Below are 22,299 nucleotides of genomic sequence, written 5' to 3' on the forward strand. Positions count from 1 at the left end.
TATCCCGGGCACCTCGGTGGAGTGCGCGGACAGCGCCATCTGAATTCTGAGGCCATCACAGGCACTCTCAGGGCCCGAATATGAATCTGCATAATTAAGAATCCGAATGGTAATCCCTGAGCGGGCCCTGTGAGTGAGCATCAGGTTTAATAGCGGATTAGGAGGGGGAATTAAAGTGGCCCAAGGGGTACACGCAGAGACTTCAAACACCTTTCAGAAAACAAATTAACGTGGTTGGCAGAAACCCTTCTCGGGGGCGGGGAGGCTTTCCTCGGCTCCCCGCTCTCTTTGAAATGTATTTTTAACACTTGTATAAACAGTTTGGGCCTGGGACGTGGGGCTTCCTGTGCCCCCTTCATTAGCTGGTGTCTCTGGGAGAAGAATTTGGCTCATTATCTGAACGTTTTGATCTCGCAGGTTAGGCCCAGCCCGGGGCCACCCTTTTTCCTTTCCTGTTGCCTGGTGGAGTGGAACCAGTGATCCTGGGCCTCCGCTGCCTCCACGCCTTCCTGCCGAGCTGGCTGCCCAGCGGGGCTCATGGAACCTTGAGGACTGGACTCCTTGGGCATGGCAGTGGCTGGGGGGCTAGCCCTTGGCACCCAGCCTCCCAGACCCCTTCCGTCTCTCCAGCTGGGTCGGCAGTGGAATCTGAGGCTGGCAGGTAGTGAGCTCCCCGACCCTGGAGGTGTTCAAGTGGTGTCCTGGCAGAGGTGCTAAGGGACTCTGTGCCCAGCTGTGGAGTGGGCCTGGACAGTCACTGAAGTTCCTTGTAAACCTGAGAGTCTGCGATTGCTACTCCACACGTGGAGTCTGACCAGGGCCACATGGATCCTGGCCAGCAACCAGGCTGGAGGAGGCAACGCCAGTGTCCGTCCAGCCTTTGGTGGCCCCTGTTCTGCTGTCCTTGGTCAAGGCCAAGGAGGAAGTGCCCTGTTCTCCAGGGGAGGCTGCAGGCTTACAGGCTTGTGCTCCATCTGCTTTAGAAATTTGAGTCTGCAAGGAATTTAGGCAAAATCTCTAGATGATATCTGTCTAGTTTCCCTTTTCACGTTCACACTCCTCCTGTGTGCACTTAATAGGCACTTACTGTGTGCCCAGGGACTGCTCGCAGTGCTCATTCACTCATTTCATAAACTGTTAGGGAGAGGCACTGTTAGTGTTCCCATTTTACAGAGAAGGAAACCGAGGCCTAAGGAGATCGAAATACCTGGCTGAGGTCTACACAGAAGGAAGTGGTGAAAAACAGCATCTTGGGGAGGGGGGTGGAGGTGCCCTTTGACTTGCCTGGGTTTGGCTGGCCCTGCCCGGCCGTGGTTCTTGACCTCCTGGAGGCAGAAGTGAGGCTTGGCCATTGCAACTTGGTCAGTGCCTGAGCATCTTCAGCCGTCTTAGGCTGGGCATGGCAAGTGGTGAGCGTGGTATTTCCTGTTCCAAAAATAGCAGAGCCCCGTGGGCTGCCGGTCAGTGGCCTCTGGGCTGGTGAGCAGGCTGTGTTCTGGATATTTCCACCACCTTTCAAATGGACTGGGAGTTAGAGGTGGACTTGTGAGGGGGCGGGGGGTGCTGATTCGCCCTGAGTTCACACAGGGCCTGTTGCCCCCCCGTGCTGGGTGTACTTCCTGCCCCTGTCGGGTGGGTGTCTGTGACTCGAGGAAGGAGGCTTGGTTTCCCCGGGCTGGGGGTAGGGACCAGGAGAGGGTGTGGGGACCACGCTGTCCTGCCTCTCTTGGGAGGTGACAGGTCACCAGCTTTGCTGCCCCTCTCAGAAGGACCTGCTCTGCTCACAGGGACTCTGCTGTCCTGTTGCACAGCCCCAGTCACCCGAGGGGGCTGCTGAGGAGACCACGGGGGACTCCTGCAGCGTTCGTGGCCTGGCTGCACCCAGGCGTGGGATTTGGGCAGAGCTGGAGGCGTGGGAGCATCTCGTGGAGTGGGGGAGCAGGGGTCGCATCATGGCTCACACCCTTCCGCCAGGACCAAACTGGGCTCCCAAAACCGTATGCTTGTTTCCAGCTCCCAGTGTTCCGTGCTGCCCGTAGCAATCTGTGTGAGCAGAGCAGTGGCAGAGGGCAGGAGTCGGCGGCCCACGGCCTCACGCCTGCTTCTGAACCTAGGACAGAAGCTTCCCCCTCGTGCAGCTGTGGGAAGCCGTGAGCCATGGCAGGCAGGCTCCGCAGGACCTGGTGGGTGTGGGGAGCAGCTGGGAGGAGAGAGAGCAGGTGACCAGGGCACGAGGCTGGGATTGGCAGGCGTGGGCAGGAGGGTGGTGGCCGCCCAGATGTCCGACGCCTCGTTCCATGCCGTGCTGGCAAGGGCTGAGCAACAGGTTCTGTTGGAACCCTGAAGTTGCAGCGTTTTCTGATTTCTTGCTTTCAGGTTGGCAGTGCCACATCCCTGTGAGCCGTGTGAGCCGGCCTGGCACTCGGGCCTCGCCTCCCGGGCCCTGCTGTGCGGGGTTTGCAGGGGAGGCGGCCGGGAGGGCACTGGAGTGGAGGTGAGCAAGTGGGCAGGATGCTGTTGCAAAATGCAGCTCTGGCAGTGTTCGGCGTTGGGGAAGAGCCTGGGGGTGTGGCCTGTGGGGCTGTGCCCCGCTCCAGGGAGCCAGAGGCAGTAGGCAGGGGAAGGGTCCTTGGAACGTTGGTCGGGTCGGGTCCCCTTGCAGTCAGTGAAGTGTGCCCCTTTCTCTCTGTCGCCAACTCCTGGGCCCCAGGCCCCTGTGTGCTCAGGCTGGGCCTGGAGCGGTTTCACACGGGAGTGCTTGGCTTCCTTTGCTACGACCGGCCCAGAGATTTAAAAATGACAGCATGGATTCCCCCAAGAAATGACCTGGAAAGATTCACTGGGGGAAAAAAGTTTTCTTGGAAAGAAAGTCAGTCAGGGAACTCGGGGCAGAAGGGCATGTCGGGCCTGGCTCAGCTCAGCTCAGATTTGGACTGGACAGGAAGCAGCCGGGGCGTCGTGCCCGGATCCCGCACAGGCCAGGGGCCCTAGGACACAGGGACGTGGGTAAGGCTCCCGCAGGCTGAGGGTGGTCGGGGCGCAGAAGTGGGCTGTGCACTGCCCTTTGCTTCCACCCTCAGATCGGCTCCCTGCCCTAATCCGTGTCCCAGGGGCTGGCCTTGCGCCATGCGATTCCCAGGCCCACCTTGCCAGCAGCTCTGGCCTGCTTTGGCCCACGGGAGGTACCGACAGGAGACTGGCGGGGAGGAGGGGGAGGAGGAGGGAGAGCGTGTGTTCCCCAATCCCTGGCTCAGGCCACGCCTCCTCCGTGGCTGCAGTTGTCCTGCCCACTCTGCAGTCTGAGCTCCCCTAGACCAAGGAGGCCCTTGGGTGGCTTTGGCTCCCACCAGACAGCCCTGTCCCCTGAGCTCTGGAAGGGCCGCCACCTCCTTCCGCCCTCCAGGGCTTTCTGCTGCTGCGGGTCTCTGCCTGCCTCCCTGTCCATCCCCTGCTTGATTTTGTGGCTCTTGTTAGCTTGTAGCTGGTTCATCCTGTTAGCTTGTCTGTTGCTGCCTGTTCCTTGGGGTGAGAAGGAAGGAAGGAAGGAAGGAAGGGGTGGGGTGGGATCTGCCCCTCACCATGCCTTTGGGCCAGACCAGATAGATGCCTGCGGGCAGCTCAGCCTCTGCTGCCTGCACCCCAGAGCCCCCAGTGCAGACTTGGAGACCTCCATCTGCACCCAGCCAGGGCTTGTTGGGGCCAGGTCCCTGACCGAAGTCCAGGGTGACTCACTGTCCTGTGGGTCATGGCTGACCTGTCAGGCCTCTGCCAGGACCCAGTCACTGACAGGTGCCTTTGAAGCGTGCCTGCCACCTCCTCACCACTGCCGCTCTTGCCCCACTCTGCCCAGGAGGGCCCCTGAGCGCGGGGCAGCTCTCCCCTTCCTTTAGCATCTTGGGAGCTGGAGAAGAAAGTGCAAGGCTGTTCTGTCTTGTGAAGGGAGACACTGCACCAGGGACAAGTGGGCTCAGCTTCTAGAAGCTTCCAAGTGCCAAATGTGGCCACAGGAGAGTTCGGTCTCTGGGACGTGCCAGGAGCAGAGATGGAAAGTCACCAATCTGGCCCCTTCTGTTACATGTGTGTAGATGTGGAGGCCTGAGAGTACCCGAGAATTTGTAATGTGGCACTGAGCCAGGGGTGGAGCAGGCACTCAGCAGGCCTGGGCCGTGCCACAGACACGGGGCAGATGGAGTCACGCAGTGAGGAGGGTGGCACTCGGCGGCCACACCACCCTGCTCACAGGCTGTTGGCAGCTTCCTCCCCCTGGCCCTCAGACCTCTCGCTCAGAGGTTGGCAGAGGCCAGGTCAGCACCCGGGTGCACCTGGCCACCCGTCTGCAGGTGCATGGTGTGTGTGTGAGCATGAGAAACACCTCAGTCCGCAGTGGCAGCGCCTGGGACTGGGTTGCACAACAGCCCTATGACTGTGGCTGTGCTCATGTTACTGTGTGTGGAGCTAAAAGGGCTGCAATGCTGAGGGAGAGGGGGAGGGGGAGGGGGAGGGAGAGGGAGAGGGAGACCTCCCCAGGGCTGGTACCCTCGGGTGTATTTCCAGGGGAGGCCAAGATGGTGACCCTCAGCCAGAGTGAGAGGAGGCAGCAAGGTGAGTCCTGGGTGCGAGTCCTCCATGGACTTGAGAGCAGTGCCCACTGCTCCCTTCCAAGCCAGGACCCACCTGCACACCCACTCCCCCCCAACCCGGCATTTCTCCACGCTTGCCCACACTGGGTAGTGCCTCGGGCTCTCACACATTTGAAATCCTGAGTGCGTGGAGAGGAGAAGGTGACACCCAAGCAAAGTGTGGATTCGGGACAGCCTAACAGTGGGCAGCCGTGTTTGGGTGGGAGGCACTCGGCAGGTGCAAGAGTCCCACAAGGCCCCTGGGAGCACAGGTCACTGGCTGGTCACACAAGGCCTTCTGTGAACTGGCCTGCCCCGCTGTGGTCCAGGAACACCGGGAGCCCTGGTAGGTTTTGGAGCAGGGGAGTGGTGGTGCCAGAGGTGTGTTCCGGGAAGGTAGGGAGGGCATGGACAGGGCGTGGGACACAGCTGCAGGCCAGGGTGGGTGGAGCAAGGTGGGTAGGCCAGGGTGGGGCACAGGGTTTCTAACAGAAGCCCTAAGAGGGTAGGGCTAGGTTCGGTCAGTCTCCCTCTGCGCCCCCACCCTCGGAGGGGGGCTGCTTCCTCATGGCAGGAGAGCTTGGCTCAGGGCGATGCAGTGTCAGGAGAAGTCTGCGGACCAGCAGCATGGGCAAGCAGCCCAACCTCTCTCTCAGCCCCACGTGGGTCCTCTGTGGATGGGGCGGGCCACCTTGGGCGTGAAGGGATGGTGGGGAGGATCGGGTGCAGGCAGGTGCCTGGGAAGTGCTCAGTGACTGGTGGCAAAGAGGAGAACAGCGACACCCATGCCCTCTGCTGTCTGCGCCAGCACCCTCCTCTCCCCGGCCTGGTCTCTGCTCAGCCTGTCCAGGCTCCCTGGGGTCAAGGTGGACAGCCACCAGGGCTGCCCTCCCCAGGTGCACTTTGGCCTTCTCACTGTACCCATGGCTTGGCAGAGGTAGGAGCCGGCTTGCCGTTTCTGCCCACCAGGTCACGGAGGGGTCAAGGCAATGGCTGCCCCACCCACGGGGCAGAGGCTGGGCCCAAGCTGTCTCGCCAGCTGTCTCCTGGCCTGGGGAACTGGCGGGAAGGCTTGCCAGGGGTGATGGCCTGTCCACACTGCTTGTACTTGTCATGTTCAAATCCCTTCTCCTTTGATGCCAGAAGTGATCAGGAGGGATTCTGGGAGCAGGAGAGGCTTTTTAGTAGCATTGTTGGGGGGACCTCCGCAGGTGACCAGCTGGTATTCTGGGAGGAGCCCCCCCTGGGGGGGGAGGTGTCTCCCTGGTCGTGGGGGCAGGGATGTAGACAAGCCCCTCCTCCTCTGCCAGTTTCCTTTCAGGGTCCTTGGCCTGTACATTCCAGGCATTCCTGGGGGCGTCCTGGGGGCAGCTGGCTCCAGGAAGAGAGCAGAAGCCTCCCCGGGGGCAGGTGAGGGGCAGGCGGGGGTGCTGCACTGCTGTGCATGGGCCTGGGGCCCGTTCCTCCCCGCCCACACCATGCCCACACCATGCCCCAGCTGGCCTGCGTGCTGCCCCTGGCCTGCGCAGGCTGCCAGGCCTTTGTGTGCACGGAGTGCTTGGCTCCCCTTGGGCTCATGTGCATGGAGGGGACTGCATGAGGATGTTTCGAAACCAGCAGGCCATGCCTTCCTGCTCTTGGAGGCGCCGTGCCAGGGCAGAGGCCGAGTGTGTGTGTGTGTGTGTGTGTGTGTGGTGGGGATGGGGTGTGAGAGACCCCTGGGAAGGTGAGGGGCTGGCGCTGGCTGTCGGGGTGTGCCGAGCCCAGCCCAGGCTTGGTTTTTCTCCCTGGGGTCTTGGACGGACAGTGGGGGAGCCTTCTTCAGCATGGGGAGAAAGAGGCCGGGGAAAGTCTTTGCTCCTGGGGCCGCTCCCGAGCCAGCTGGAGAGACAGGGCAGAAGGGAGGGTGAATGAGAAGGGGAGGTTTTCATGAATCCTGGGGAGCAGGATGTAGGAGAAGCCGCCGGATTCCAGGGTGTTGCTGGAGACCTCTTGGGGATAAGATATTGGACACAATGACCTGCTGCCCCCCGCCCGCTCCGCCCCCCCCCCCACAGGTGCTGGCTCAGGATCTGGGCTGGGTGCCCAGCCAGCCCATCCCCAGAGCACTGTACCTGTGGTAGCCACCAGCTGTGTGGCCCAGGAATTAGAGGTCCCCGTAAAACAGAATCATGGTACTCTAGTCCGTCTTTGCAGGGAAATAAAACCCAAACTGAAGAGAGCGGATATAATGTTCTCAAGTGTAAGTTTTTCTCCCATAAATTTTTAATTAAACCTTTGGCACCCATTATGCCTTCGTCCCTGGAAAGCCCGGGCAGACGCCAGAATGCCGGGACTCTTTGAAGCACGTGTGAGTCCCAGGAGGGGTGCACGGCCCCTGATGGGTCTGGCTGCGGTTGGGGCGGGAATGCTTCCGGGATGGCTTCCCCGCTGTGCTGCTGGTGGGTGTGGTTGTGCCTGGTCCGTGTGCTGGAACCTGGCATGTCAGTGCTTGGCTTTCGTGCAAGTGCCCTGGCCATGGAATAGGCAAAGAGATGGATGGCTCAGAGCCTTGTTTCTCAGTCCTCAAAAATCTGCTTCTCTGTTTGGACAAAAATTTGCATTAAGATGCAGCGGGGTAAGCAGCCGCTTGCAACCCTGGCGTCCCCGTGTCAGGGTGCTGGTTTGCGTCCCAGCTGCTCTGCTTCCAGTCGAGGTTCCTGCTGGTGTCAGTAGGAAGCTAGCAAAGGGGGCCCACGTGCTTGGGGCCCTGCTACCCGTGTGGGAGACCCGGATGGACAACCTCAACTGTTGCAGCCAGTTGGGGAATGCACAGTGGAAAGAATCTCTCTCTCTCTCTCTCTCTCTCTCTCTCTCTCTCTCTCTGCTCCTCTCTCTCTCCCTCCTTCCCTCTTCCTCCCTCTCCCTTTCTGCCTTTCTCCCCCCTCATTCTGCCTTTCAAATAAATAAGTAAATAAATGAAACTTCTAAAAAAGGATTTTTAAAAGGCAGAGTTAGAAAGAGAGATCTTATGTCTGCTGGTTTCCTCCCCAAATGGCCAAAATGACTGGGCTGGGTCAGGCTGGAGTCAGGAGCTTCTTCTGGGCCTCCCACATGGATACAGGGGCCCAAGCACTTGTGCCATCCTCCGCTGCTTTCCCAGGCCATTAGCAGGGAGCTGGATCAGAAGCGGAGCAGCCAGGGCTAGAACCGGCACCCTTAAGGGATGCTGGTGCTGCAGGTGGTGGCTTTACCCACTATGCCACAACACCAACCCTGAATAAATTTTTTAAAGGTCTGTTAAAGTTCGTATCATCTTCCCAAGATCATCAGGGAATATATCTTGTAACTTGGCTTTGCTGCATGATTTAAGAAGCCGGTTCCCTGCTTCTGGGTGGCATTTGTGTCTGCTGTTGCACCTGTTAGCTGCCAAGGTCCCAAGGAAGCTCGGTTCAGCCGCGTCCATTCAGACAGGAGTGAGGTCAGGCGGAGTCTGCGGGCCGTGCGGGGCAGAGGCCGAGATGGTCTGCTGGTGGCCAGAGTTGCGTCTGTGTGGCAGGTGGCTCCTGGCGCAGTGCCTGGCACCTTGCTAGAGTTTGCTGGCCGTAACTGCACAGGGAAGGAGGTGAGGAAGAGACTTGTAGAGTGAGGATTAGGAAGAAAAGAACTGAGCGTGTGTTTCAGGTAGATTTTAGCACCCCCAAAGGCTGCTGAGGCTGCCTGGGAACAGGACAGTTTTACAGAGTTATCAAGTAATCCCTCGTTACAACTGATGCGGCAGGGTTGCGGGCAGGGTTTGGGTTTTATGTCAGGGCTGGTTATCCCGCACGCGTGAAAACGGCACCTTTGTGTCACTAGTGCCGCCTGGTCTGCTTGTGAGCATCTGTTTGCAGGCTTCCACCCTGCATTGGCATTGATTAACTCAGAATGCAGAAACAGAAGTGGCCCGAGGCTGTGTCTTCCTACTGTTAAACCCATTCTTGGCTGTTTAACACGAGTAAAACTCTTCATCTCATTTTGTTGGTAGCTTTGTTTGTATTTAATTTCCACATTTGTTGAGGCTTTTGGTTTTTGTTCAAGGGCGATAGATACAAGGTGTGGATAGCTCTCCTTTCTGCTTCTGGGCTTGTATCCGTTCATTTGCCTGGGGTGTTCACGGGGCTGCCGCTGTGTGCCAGGTGTTGCCTGGGGGCTGAGACGGCGGCCATGAGTGAGAGAGATCTCTGTGCTGTACAGTCTGTGTTCCAGCGGCAGATGCGGAGTGAGAGCAAACCCACATCCAGCCCCACGTGAACAAGCCACCTCCCAGCGGCCTGTTGGGTCAGATGCTGGCAGGAGGGTGCAGCTGTGGCTGGTGCCTTGAGCGGAGGTGGTCAGGGCAGGCCTCAGAACAGGTGCCTTTGGCTCAGAGACCAGCATGGTGCTGATGGTGGGGAGGGAGCAGCCAGCACAGGGCCCAGGGAACGGGGCTGTGATCAGCGTGTGTTGTGGAATACTTGCATTATGTTGTGAATGAAAACTTCACACTCATCAGCACACAGCAAGCCTGGGCTCTGGGGATTGGAGGCCTGCAGGGAGAGAAGGACCCCCCCAGTGCAGAGAGCGCTGGAGCGGGGTGAGTCTCCCTGGGGCTTGCTAGCTGAGAGGTGGTGGGGCCCCTTGGGCTGAGGAGGAGCAGGGGGGCTGCGTGGTACACCCCGCAACGTAGCACTGAGACATGTGCCGAACCACCCCATTTGGAACACAGCCTGCTGACTCGCTCAGGGGCCTGAGGTGGGGCCTGAGACCACTGCAGGACCCCAGTAGTCCCCGCTGGCGCTCAGGCTGCAGGGGCAGGGACCACACCCCGAGCATCACTGAGTTCTAGTACCCTCTGCAAGCCCTGCTGGGATTCCTGGCGAGTGACCGTGGAGGGAGAATGGGTACAAAGCCATCCGCAAAGGGGCCTGCTCAGATGGCACAAACAGGGCTGTGTGCCCCAGCGGGCCTGCGGCAGAGTTACAGCAGGTAAACTGCCCTGAGTGACGGCTGTTGCCCATGAGTGCCTGAGCCCATGCCATCTGCCTGGGTCACTTCTGTCGGGAGCCACGCGGAGCAAGGAGAAGCCTGCATAGCTCACGATGGGGCAGCCAGTGCTCAGCAAGCCCTGGCTGACGAGGAGAAGCAGCGGCCCTGATGTAACCGCCTGGGGCGGCTCCGCGGTGCCCTGGCAGTCTGGGCCCCAGCGGCTCTCCCCACCTTGAGCCCGGCCGGCCGGCAGGGCTGGGTGTGAGTGTCCTTTCCAAAGGGCATGGTGCTTCAGAAGCGTGCCGTCATGGCGTCACTGGACACGGCCTCTGGCACCTGGCTGGAGTTCCCAGAGTTTCGAGCTGTTTCTTGGAGCATGCGGAAGGCTGATGGGGAACAGCTGAGCCGATGGCTCTGCACACTCGGAAAATAAATCCTGGCTTCCGAAGAAGCTGCAGAAAATTGATTTTTCGCAGCTTCATTGCTCGTCCTGAAGGATTTGGTGGGCCCATTTCTCACCTCCCCCTCCTCTGCGTGACTGGGTCGGCTGTTCCCCGAGCTTGATTCGGCGATGGAGAGGCCTGGGGCAGCACCTGTCCCTCTTGCTTGCACCCCTGGCTACCCTGTGGCAGCAGAAAGGGGCAGGGGCCCTGCTTCCTCAACTTACCTTTGTGTCCAGCTGTCTCCTGCCTGTGGCTCATCTTCTGGGCCCGCTGCCGTGGACAGGGAAGGTGTGGTGATCACACAGCCAAGCTGGGATTAGGGCATTTGTGCAGGGCTGCAGCTGTGGGCCTCGGTGTCTCTGGCGTGGGAGGCACGGCTGGAGTAGGTACCTCTTAGGGCTCGGTCTCTGCAGGGCTGTCCAGTCCCCCGGCGAGGCGGTGGAAGAATGGTGGGGAGTCCGCCGGTGGCCAGATCAGGGCCACCGTAGCCAGGCTGGGAACAAGGGCTGACCCTTTGGCATCTTTCGTCTATATGTGTAGAGAGGGAACTTAACCCAGGCCCCAGGGAGCTGAAGATTCCCACAGCCAGGGAGGAAGCCACCACTCCAGACTGACAGCTCTGGCGTCCCGGCTGGCCCTGGATGATTTAATGGAAAACTTGGCCGGGGTGCTGCGAGGCAGAGCCGTGACCCCTTGGGGAGTGTCTCAGTCTAAAGTCTGTCCCAGGGACAAGTGGCCTGGGCACATCTCTGAACGTCGCCGGTCCCCAGTGGAGAGACTAACTGCTCCCTCGCTGGGCTGCTGTGAGAGCCCCGGGCCTGGTCTGTGTGTGGAGCTGGGAATTCGTGTAAGAGGGGTCTGGGTGACCTGCGGTCACTTGTATTATGGTTTGGACCTGGGAATGGGCTCGCCTATTCTGGTGGTCCTTGCTGATGGGCACGTGGGCGTCTTCCCAGCAGGAGCTTTGTCTGGCATCACGGGAACGTTTGCCCTTGCTTGGATTGTCAGAAGGAGCGGAACTGAAGTCCCAGCCCTGAACATGGGGCTCCTTGGAGGTTCGCATGGCCAGGCTCCTGAGGGGTAGGGAGTATTTCCTTCCTCTTGTCTTGTCTGCAGTGGCAGCGCTGGTCACTCCTCCCTGGGCCATGTGAACGCCGGTTCAATTCCCAGCTGCTCCCCTTCCAGACCAGCTTCCTGTCCTGCAACTTTAAAAGATGGGGAAGATGGCTGGAGTCCTTGGCCCCTGCCACCCACGTGGGAGATCCACTCGGAGCTTCCGGCTCCTGGCTTTGGCCCGGCCATTGCAGCCATTTGGGGAGTGAACCAGCTGATGGAGGATCTTTCTCTCTGTCTCTCCCTTGCTCTGTAACTCTGCCTTTCAAATAAATTAAAAAAAAAAAAATTTAAGGATACTCCTCTGGGGGAATTCCAACAGGTTTTGGGAAAATGCACACTCTGTTTTAATTCCATTTTATGTAACTTTTTGAAGCTCCTGTATACAAAACCAAGGTAGTTTTTTTAGGAAAAAAGTGAAATGGGGGCCCTTGTAAGCCCAGCTCAGCCCAGAGTTAGAAATGATAGCAGCCAGCACCGCGGCTCACTAGGCTAATCCTCCACCTTGCAGCGCTGGCACACCGGGTTCTAGTCCCGGTCAGGGCGCCAGATTCTGTCCCGGTTGCCCCTCTTCCAGGCCAGCTCTCTGCTGTGGCCAGGGAGTGCAGTGGAGGATGGCCCAAGTGCTTGGGCCCTGCACCTCATGGGAGACCAGGAGAAGCACCTGGCTCCTGGCTTCAGATCAGCGCTGTGCACCGGCCGCAGTGGCCATTGGAGGGTGAACCAACAGCAAAGGAAGACCTTTCTGTCTGTCTCTCTCTCTCACTGTCCACTCTGCCTGTAAAAAAAAAAAAAAAGAGAGAGAGAGAGAAAGAAATGATAGCAACGGAATGATGATGCTGGTGTCCCAAATGTTGTTTCCCTTCAGTTCAGCCTGCTCAGGGCTTACTTGCTCTGGTGTTTTGTATACCAGGGGCCTGCCAGAAGCTCACAGTAAAGGTGGCTTAGGAAAAACTGCATGGGTTTCAAAGATGTTTGCACCAAAACGCACTTAGCTTTTAATTCCGTTTTTCTGCAGGCACTCTGCAATTCCCTTGTGTGTGGCCTGTTAATGTCACTAGGGATGATCATCACCACCAAAATAGCTCCCCTCTGCCGAGTTCTTAATTGCAGACGCTGCACTGAGCAGCTTCATGCGCGCAGTTCTGTTTAATTTTCTCAAGGATGCTGTGGGCCATCTTGAAGGTAGGGGGGAGCTTGGGGGTGGGATGGGGAGTAGCAGAGAAACCGGTCTGACATCCACACGGGGTAGGTGGGCCAGCCAGCCTCTGAGGCTCTGGGCTCAGACAGAGCCCATGTACCCTGAGAGGACCATTCCTTGGTGCCTGTTTGCACCTGGGCTGGAGCAGATAAGCAGGGGCACCAACGCTTTCCTCCTTGTGGGACGAGGATGGTCCAGGTGGCGAGAAAGGATGATGGCTCCAGGGCCTGCCTGTCTGGTCCGTCCCACATCCGAACAGCAGCGATATGCAGCCAAGTGGTCCTCTCCACGTCCCTATGTCTCCACCTCTGTGCGGTGGGGATGCCAATGGTGCCTCCTCCAGGGTTGCTGAGGGGCCCGCGTGCAGCCTCTGAGGGCGCTGTAGATACGCGATCTGTGGTGGTGGCTACGTCACGGCTGTCCCCTGGGCCTCCTCCCAAGGTCCACACCAGGTGGAGCAGGAAGCTGTAGGGGTCAGTACAGTGATAGTGTCATGGAGATGCGCAGCAAGCATTCACTGGATGGAGTTTACCAGTGGCTTGGGGGTCTCTGGCCACAATTAATTTCCCTAACCAGGACCCTTCCCACCACCTCCTGCCGGGGTGGGGGGGAGGTCAGCCTGCAGTGGGGAGCCTGCCACTCCTCTACGTGGGCCAGTGTACCTGGCAGGAGGGTCACGGTCCTGCAGACCCAGCCCAGCTGGAGCAACGGGCGATGGGCTTCTGCAGAGGCCGGTGGGGGCGGGCCCCAGCTCTGGATGCAGTGGGGTAGGGTGGTGGAGAAGCTGAGTTCTGAGTGGTGGGGGCTCCTCCGTGTGGGGGTGTGCGTGGTGCAACCCGAGCCCTCCCCCAGCCTCCTGGGAAGGGGCTTGCAGGCAGCGGGGCCAGCCAGCGCAGGAGGCTGCCGAGTCTGTCAAGGTTAACAGATAGTCCTTGGCTCTCCCCTAGGAAGTAATTCAACTTCCCCCTGACTTAGGCCACATTGTTCCAGAGCACGTGGTATAAACTACTGACCACTGGGGAATTGCTTGAATTAACAAACTCATTTTTCCCGAGACCTGAGCTTGAACTTGAGTGAGGAGTTCTGGGCTCTTTTGCAGAAATCCAATAGATCAGGAGAACTCATGTTACACCGTGTTTGCAACCTTGATCAAATGCACATTTTTGCCTGCTGGGGCCTTCTCCCTGCCTATGCTGTAGTAGCTGCGCCAATGGCTGGAGCCGTGGCAAACCAGGGCAGTGGCTGGCACTGGAGCTGGACCTTGGGAGAGCTGTGCTCCTCCTGGCTCAGAAGGGATGTTGGCATGTCTGTCTTTCTGCCGTATTCTCCCCCTCCCCCATACCCACCCTTCCAGGTGCCCTTTACCGACAAAGAAAGGGCATGATGGTTGGACTTGAGAAATCCCAGGTTCTGGGCTGAGTCCCAGGACCCCCTCAGCTTTCTTCTGAGTCTCACCTCTGCCTGCGAAGACTCTGGGGTCTACCTTCCCTCCACAGGGACCACCACAGAGCCCCGGGATCCATGAGGAGGAGCCGGTTCTCTCCCTGCTCTGGCTCTGTCTATGCGGCCTGTGTACAGGCCGGGGGTAGCTCCACTCCTTACAGGAGCCAGTGTGTGTGCAGGAGGTGCAGAGACACCCCCCCACCCACCCAGTGACAAGGGTTCCCTGTGTGACATAGGCTGTGGGCAAGAGGGGCCTCAGGGAGTTCTGATAAATAGTGTAGGAGCCCTGGAGGAGGCCCAGGAGTGAGATGAGAATCGTTTTTGCCAGACTGACATGGACCTTTCTAGAAAACAGCATTGCTCCCTGAGTCCCATCCCCTACCCTGTGCACACTGTGGGCTCTGTTTTGAGGCAAGGCTGTGTGGCCCAGCATCCTGGTCACTGGGGAGCTCTGTACCTCCAAATGCAGAGACCCACCCGGACCTACCCATCAGTGAGCCTTGGTGGAGTCTGGGCGTCTGCAGCTACAAGCCCCCAGAGTCCTGTGCTGTGCTGCTGGGCTGGACCCAGAAGACCCTCCCCCAGTGCGGGGCTGGCCCTCGGTAGCCTGTCGCTTCCCTGACAGGTGCAGGAGGGCCATCCAATAGACTCATGGGCGCTCCCTGGGATCGGTGCACCTGTGACCCAGCTGCAAACCCCTGACTCAGCTCAGGCCAGAGGAGGCGAGTCCTGGGAGAAGCTGACTCCAGGTGCAGTGTGCTGGCCTCTCTGTGCCTGGGGGTGGAGGGCCCTCTCTTCTCTCTATGTCACTGGCCTTGCCCTTGGTGTCTGTTTCTTCACCTGGGGAGAACCAGAGGCCAGCAGCTGTGGGAGACACCATGGGTTTTCATCTCTATCTGCTGCTCTATAGTTCTCTCAGAACCCAAAGTGGAGGGCAGGGACTAATAGGCCCAGCTCAGGCGTGGGGGGCAGCCCCTAGAGGGTTGCCTCAGGTGCAGGTGGCTGCAGACACACACAATGTGGCTGGGGTGGCTTAGATGGGTAGCATGAGGGGTGGGCCTGGGGTGGCCATTGCCTGGCTGCCCTGGTCGTCTTGTGCTAGGGAATGGTTTGGACAGAATTCTTCAGCTGCATTGTCCTGTGAGGCGCTGGGCGCTTGTGGCTCCTTGAACACTGGGTGGAAAGTGTAGAACTCTGTGAACCGGGACAGGGACTCAGACCTCAACCAGATGCTCCTGAAGACACCCCCGGCCCCCAGTCCCATTAACACCCAGTGGCCGCTGGGGCTTTGTGGTTCAAACGACGTCTTGTGTCCTCTGCTGTGGTCAGTCATGTGGCCTTGCTTGGGGTCATCAAAGGACCGAGGCAAGGTCATCAGAGCCGTTGTCATCCCTGGCCATTTCCTGGTGCTACTGCCACCGCAGGCTCCTCCAGGGAGCTTGTCACGTGGAAGAGGTGTGCAGGGGCAAGACAAGAGGCAGTTCAGTGTCTGCTGCATGTGCTGCGAGGGGTCACTTGTGTCCCCTGTGCTGGCATCAGAGCCCAGCGTGGAACAGGCGTGCTGGCCTGCTGCGGTCTGTGTCTGCAGGGGTGAGGACCCTTCTTGCTGGCTCGGTTGCGGTAGGGGTGTTGCGGGTCCAGCCGACAGTGTTCTGTTCGTGGCTTCCTGCCTGAGGCGAAGCCAAGCTTCCAGGGCTTGCTGGGGTTCTCCTTAGAGGCCAGAGCCGGCAGTGACTGGCGGCCGCACCTTCCAGGGCAGCTGTCACCCAGGTGCTGGTTATGTGCCGCAAGGCCCCGGCGGAGCCACGCCAACACGCCTGCTTGGAACACGCCAGGAAGGTGCCTCCTGGTGGCGGCTGTGGTGCCGACTCATGTGTACTGTTTATGTGGCTAGCAGGCTTCCTGACGGAGGCCGACGTTTACGTGCTATAAAAAGTCCATTAACGGAGCTGCTCCGGGGGTCTTGGGGACTGATGCATGCTCGTCAGGTGACGGGAAGGAGCTGAAGACTCCAAGGAGCCCAGCCCACGTGCGGGGCCCTTCCTGGGGCGGGGGAGGCGCTCTGTGCTGATGGAGTAGGAACCCGGGGGAGCGAGAGGATGACGACGGGCCAGTGCGTGCCTCCTGAGGCTGGGGGGCGAAGGTTGGGCTCTTTCTGGGTGAGTGTTGGGTGCATTTTGAATGCCAAGAACACAGCTGCAATCCGCTGTGGTGGAACAAGAGTTCTTTTCTTTTTAAAGGTCGGAGTTTCTCAAATTCCCTTCCTGCCTTTAAAAATCAGGGTTCAGAAAGCTTCCGCGTTTGCTTTCCTGTTGCGGACTGCACCACGTTGAGAATCAAGACAGGTTCACGGTTGCCTGAGATCCATACAAAGCCCGTGTGAAGGTGGGCTTTGCGCTCAGGCAGGGACCTTAGGCTCATCCACCAGTGGGCTCCCTCTGCTGCCCTGAGACTGCCAGGTGCCCCGGCCTGGGTGGGCGCCGGGCTTGTTGGAAGCAGTCTCTGCTGCATGCCGGGGCTGTGGCACAGCTTGCGTGGGGGCTGCGGTTTCTCCTCCAGTGCCTGACCTGAGGCAGCCATGGCCCAGCCTTCCCTGCTGACCCCTCCCTGGCCTCCTGGACGGTGTCCCTCTTGGGCTCCTTATGATGCAGTCCTTGACCTTGGGAGCTCCTGGGGCAGGAGTGAGCCCCTCTTTTCTGGAGCCTTTTTCCCAATCACTGTTGAGCTTAGGGAAGATGCACATGAACTGAGCCCTGTCTCAGCACAGAGTGAGGTGGGGGGATGGAGGAGGACTTGCTGGATTACAGGAGACGGAACAGAGCCGCGGGAGGAGCAGCGGCTCAGCAGGCGGGGGGCCTGAGCTTGCCTGGCTCTGCCACTCCCCACTGTGAGCTTGGTGGGTGTGACTCTTCCGAGCCCCCACTCGTTCACCTGTGAAATGGGGTGATGGCGTCCGTCTTGAGAGCTTTGTGCATGTGACAACTGTGGACTGCTGAGCCGGGCACAGAATGCATGCGGGCAGGTTTGTGCCACCAGGGTCTGAGTCCTGCTGCACAAGAGTGACCTTGACGTTTACAGCTGCCCAGTGGCTGTCTCAGCCCCCCTTGTCTGTGGATGTGCCATCAGCTCCCTGAGTGACGTCCCTGGTCCCAGGCACCGGGCTGAGGCAGGCAGTGGTGAGGCTTGTGTGATACGTGCTCTCTCAGCAGCCAACCTGCGGGCTGAGTGCTAACTGGTTGCTGTCTACACGTCGAGGATGCAATGATCTCAAGACGACCCCATTCCAGATTTGGGGAATTCGGGGAGAAGGGCTGTGGAGTGCACCTCCTGCCCAGGTTGTCCCGGGAGTCCGTCCAGCCTTCTGATAGCTAGCAGGCCCCAGGAACTAGCCCGGCCGTGCAGCTCAGCCCGGCCCTGACCCCAGGCCCCGAGCCCCGCGGGTGCCCCGCTTGTCACGCACAGTTCCGTCAGGGCCGGCTCCCCGGGCCCCGGGGCTGCCCTGTGAGCCTCTGAGCCCCGCGCGGAGCACAGCGAGTTATGCAATGCTGCTGAGCCAACATTTACGAGTCGCAGCCAATTTGCTGGGCCGGAGTTACACTGTGCAGATGCTCTGCGTCACGGCTCGCTTTTGTCTCGGAGGCCGTAAGCAGATAGCATAACCCCGCTTACCATTAGACGTTTCGCAAATCATCTGGGCCCGAGCGTGCTGCAGCCAGACAGTTCATTTATGCTGCGAGTGCTATGATTTGTAAAGTAATAAATTTCCCATCTCTCTGCCAGCAATAAAGTACAGCAAGCAGGCGAGGCCAAAGCCCTCCAAAAATAGGCTGGCTCCCAGCGAGACCTGGAGGAAAGCTCTTTCGGGTTCTGCATTGCTCTGTTCCTGAGTTCACGGGATTCTGGGAAATCAGGTTTGGCCCATAAATCCCCTCTACTGTCTGGGTGCCCCTGGGCCCCAGCACGGACTTGTGCTCGGCATGTGTAATTGGCCTGCACCGTGACGCATCTGTCACTTCCCGGGCCCCTCTGGGCTCTGGCAGTGAGGGGAGGGTCTCAGCACACGCAGTCCCAGCCGGAAGGATGGGTGTCTGTGACCGTGCCTCCCCTCCTGGTGGCGTCAGGGCTGCTTCTCGTGGGATGTCAGGACCCACCGTGATGGGGGCGGGTGCTGGCGGAGCAGCTGTCAGTCTGCCTTGAAGGCAGCAGGGCCCAGCGCTGCAGCAGCCGGGGGGGGGGGGTCTCTGTGTCTCCAAGGGGGCTGCTCTGAGCAGAAGCTCAAAGGCAGAATTGGAGTGAGACTGAGCATGGCTCAGTCCTAATTTCCTTCTTTCTTTAACAATTTATTTGAAAGGGAGAAAGAGAGGCCTTCCATGTACTGGTTCACTCCCCAAGTGCCCACAGCAGCCAGGGCTGTGTCTGGCCAAAGCCAGGAGCTGGGAACTTGGTCTGGGTCACTTATGTGGGTAGCAGCTCTTACCTGCTACCACCCATGCTGTGCATTGGAAACCAGGAAGCTGGAGTCAGACACGGAGCTGGGCCTTGAACCCAGGCCTCCTCCTGGCCTGGGAGACCTCCCTGGGATCCTGGAGGCAGCGCACAACCGGGGCCCCATAGGCGGCAGCATCGAAGGTGATGTTTCCAGGCCTGGCTCTGGCAAATGAGAGGCGAGGAGGAAGGCTGTTGAGGACGTAGGAGAGTCCACGCTGGGCACAAGAGAGGAAGATGGGAGTCTGTGACCATGTTCCCTGGAGGGCAGGCAGCGTGGTGGGGCCGACCCACGCCGGGGGAGGAAGCTGCTTGTTGCTATCTTCAGCTCGTTGGAGCGAGGCGAGGGCTGGAGGATGAAAGTGTGGCTGGGACCGAGTGGGCAAGGCGAGGAGGAAGCTGCAGAGGAAGATGACCTGGAGCTGGGCCCAGGCTGTGGGGCAGGGGTCTCAGGAAGGGGGCCCAGGACTGAGTTGCTTCTCCTGCCACTGCGGCGGGAGGACCTGGGTTCCAGTCACGTGTGAGCGCCGGGGAGGCTGAGCGGGCACTGGCGGGGGCTCCTGGAGTTTGGGGGGACATCACGGTTGCTTCTCTCTCCAGCACAGTGGCCCGTGCTCACTGAGCAGATAGTGTGCTCTGGGCACTCTGGGGGCCTTCGTGCACAGTAGCTCTGTGACTGCAGCTCAGCCATGATAAGTGACTTGCCCGTGTTCTCAGCTGGGCTGAGCCAGGGCTCTGGGCTGACCCCTGCTATGTGGCAGGGTGTGGCACACAGCCAAAGCCAGTGAGTGAGCAGCTGGGCCCAGGGCTGCACATCTCAGAGCTCGCCGAGCGTGTCTGGCCTCCAGCTGAGCCGTCCCGTCCCGTTGCCTTGCCTGGGAAAGGCCGCTGCTGGTGGGGGGTGGTCTCGGGTTGGCCACACCCTTCCCCCAGCTCTGGAGCCCTTCAGGCCTTGAAGAAATGATTGAGTCACGCATTCTCCTTGGGTTTTGGTGATTTGTGAGTCATGCGTGTGAGGAAGGCAAGACACTGACTCATGCTGATTTCATAAGTCTGTGAATCCGTCTACAGCGGCAGCCCACTCCGCGATGGCCGCCGGCGCCAGGACTCAGAAGTCGCCGCATTCCGCCAGGCTGCAGCCAGTCCATCTCCCTGGCCTTGTTCTCCTGATCTGAGCTGAACAGCGTGAGACGGGGGCTGGGGAGAGGGAGAGTAAGTGCTTTGTGCTCCCTGAATTCCTGAGGCCTCTGAGTGACAAGGGCTGCTGGGACTTCCGTGGTCTATCTTGGGCCCCAAGAGCCACCTGACTGTGCCCCAGTGCCTGAGCGATGGGGTAATGTGGGCCAGTGGCCTTTCTCTGGGCACCAAGATCAAGGTCGGCTGTAGCCAGCTTGGCTTCTCCGGCCGTGTCAGGACTGACACACTAGGGTAGGCCCATGAACTGCAGGTTACCCGTGATGAATAAATGAAGGTGAGAGGTGGTGCCCAGGGGAGTGGAGAATGGGCCACATGGCCCACAGGGAATTCCTGAGCCATGGTATACATATCCCGCAGGGGATACCTGATACACTGAGCGCTGGGCTCGGTCCTGTTGGTGCATGGTCTGCGCTCACTCCCCTTGCATCTCTGTTCCAGGTGCTTGGGGAAGAGGGATGCACGGATGAGGGTAGCACCTGCCAGGGGTGGCGCCCAGCTGGCGTCGGTTCTGGCTGGCAGTCCCGGTTGCAGAGCCCCGATTGCTTTCAGAAGTTCCTTGTGTGCAAGGAGGGGCCCAGCTGGGAATGCCGGGTGCCCTGTGTGAAGTCAGAGGCCCTGGCGCTCTGGTCTCCTTTCTGGGTGAGTCGTGTACCCCCCACCCCCCCATAGCTCCTGAGTTCCCAGTCGTGGGTGAGGCTCAGAGCCGGCTCCATCCGGAGACCCAGGGTTCTGCCTTCATGAGCGTGGTGCTTGGGTCGAGCGCATCTCCTCTCCCCTTCCTGCGTTCATCCATCCACCCACAAGTGCTCATTAAAGGTGCTGCGCGTGTGAGTCACTCAGCATCACAGCTGCCCCGGTACCTGTCTGTTTGCAGGATCAGAATCAGTGTCATCGCCGTTACCTGGCGTCTGTCACACGCCAGGCAAGAAGGTGGGGAACGATGGTGCAAATAATCCGGGATGGTTGAGCTTCGCTCCTCGTGCCTGCTGATGGGGACCCTGGGGGCCCTGAGAGTTGTAGAGACGTGAAAGGGGTGGGGGTATCGCAGTGAGGCTGTGGCTAAGCCAAGTGGAGAGCCCTGGGCTCCTTCTGCTGTAGTGTGCAGCCCTCATCCTGGGATGGCATGGTCTGAGAGGGCTTCTTGGAGGAGGTGGGTTTTGACATAAGCCTGGGAGTATGAGTGGAGCAGCAGGAGAGGAGAGGGGAGAAGGCCAGGGCACATCCTGTTTGGGAACACAGGAAGACAAGGACCTGGAAGAAAGACCACAGGTGTCCCCGTGGCACCGTCACAAGGGTTCTGAGGCCTCATTGCCCAAATCATTCCCTGTCACTGCAGCGGGTGCTTCTTCCCAGCACTCCCTGGGGCCGGAAGCTTGGTCTGCCTCCTCCCCCGGGCTCTTGCCAGGATACCCATGGGCCCAGGTGGAAGGCACGGGCTGGGCGTGGATGTGGAAGGCCCCACCCGGGGAGGGAGCTCATTCTGGCGTGATTAGCCATTGGCCCCCTTGGGTTAGTTTCCTGCAGCTGGTTAGTCAGTGGCCGCCAACCCGCTGGCTTGTGGCCGTGGACGTGTGGTTTCTCACGGCTCTGGAGAGCAGAAGTTCCACACCTGGGTGCTGACAGGGTTGGTTTTTCCTGTAGGCGCTGGGGCGGCATCTGTCTGTGCCTCTCCCGCGGACCCTGGTGGCAGCCTCTGCCTTCACTTGGCTCGTGGCTGTGGAACTCCAGTTTTTGCCTCCACCTGCCCACGGCCCCCTCCTCTCTCTCTGTCTTACCAGCTTCTTAGACAACACGTCTCAGGATTCAGGGAGAACCGGATTGAGCACCTGCGTCCCACGTCAGAGGGCTTGGTTTGAGTTACATCAGCTGCACGCTTCTGACCCAGGTTCCTGAAGACGTGTCCGTGAAGTAGCAGGTGACGGCCCTGGTAGTTGGGTGCACACTGCCAGCTGTGTGGGAGACAAGGATGGAGCTCCAGGCCTGGCTGTTGCAGGTGTTTGGGGAGTAAACCAGCATGTGGAACAGCCCTCCCTCCCTTCAAATAACTCTACCCTTCAAATAAAGAAATAAGTCTTTCTAAAAAAAAATCGCTGGTTACATCAGCAAGACCCCTTTTCCAAGTAGTTATGAGCACGGGCATGAGCACGGGGAAGGGGCACCGGCCCACTTGTTGTACCCCTGAAGCACTGCACGAGTGCGCGCTGAAGGTCACAGGGAGTTCTGCTTGGGCTGGCTTGGGTGGGACTGCTGCCCTGGGGCACTAGGACAGTTCCCGGGAGCCTTGGGCGGTCGGGCCATTCTGAGAATGAAGTGATGGTTGGAGCCATGCGGCATCCAGCAGGGGCTGCAGGTGGACTGTTCTATGCTGGGGGGCGCCCACGGCGACCGTGGCTCCCGGGGCTCACGCACGGATGCTCCAGGGCGGAGCCTTCCGTGCTGATGGAAACACGCTTGAAGCCCCGGGCTGTGACTTCCAGCTTTCTGCATCCCTTGAGCTTTAGAAATTGCCACTCTGTGGCCATGCAACTGAAGGATTCAGTATTTACTTCTGTCTCACTTAGGCTCACTAAACTTCACCTTGAAGGGGCTGTGTGATGGGCGGCTGCCATGCTGGACGGCACAGGTGTGGAGTGTCCTGATGGGACTCGCTTCTGCTGGTCTGTTCTTGGTTTCTCCATCAGAAAAAAGTACTTGGGCGGTTTGTGTGTGTGTGTGTGTGTAGTGTTGAAAGGGTTGACTTTCAGCTTAGGCCGGAGGCTTGAAGGAGCCAACAGCCGTTGGCCCCCTCTCTGAGTCTGGTGGAAGCGTTCTT

At 59.5% G+C, this 22,299-nt stretch overlaps 1 long non-coding RNA gene across 7 annotated transcripts in view; it reads left to right on the forward strand.

Moving 5' to 3' along the window:
* The window catches only part of LOC103347871 (uncharacterized), a 190,317-nt gene that overhangs the window by 102,522 nt on the left and 65,496 nt on the right, over positions 1 to 22,299 (forward strand). Inside the window, exons 3-4 of one of the 7 annotated variants that reach the window (XR_016236122.1) lie at positions 19,362 to 19,502; positions 21,266 to 21,574. The exons of 5 other annotated variants lie outside the window; for them this stretch is intronic. This is a non-coding gene — a long non-coding RNA (uncharacterized LOC103347871). Of the gene's footprint in view, positions 1 to 19,361; positions 19,503 to 21,265; positions 21,575 to 22,299 lie in introns of those variants that run through there. One more of the 7 variants, XR_016236123.1, reaches the window with a different exon arrangement.

Source organism: Oryctolagus cuniculus, chromosome 6 (assembly GCF_051225735.1).
Source record: "Oryctolagus cuniculus isolate XC-2025 breed Fujian yellow rabbit chromosome 6, ASM5122573v1, whole genome shotgun sequence".
Lineage (NCBI taxonomy): Eukaryota > Metazoa > Chordata > Mammalia > Lagomorpha > Leporidae > Oryctolagus > Oryctolagus cuniculus.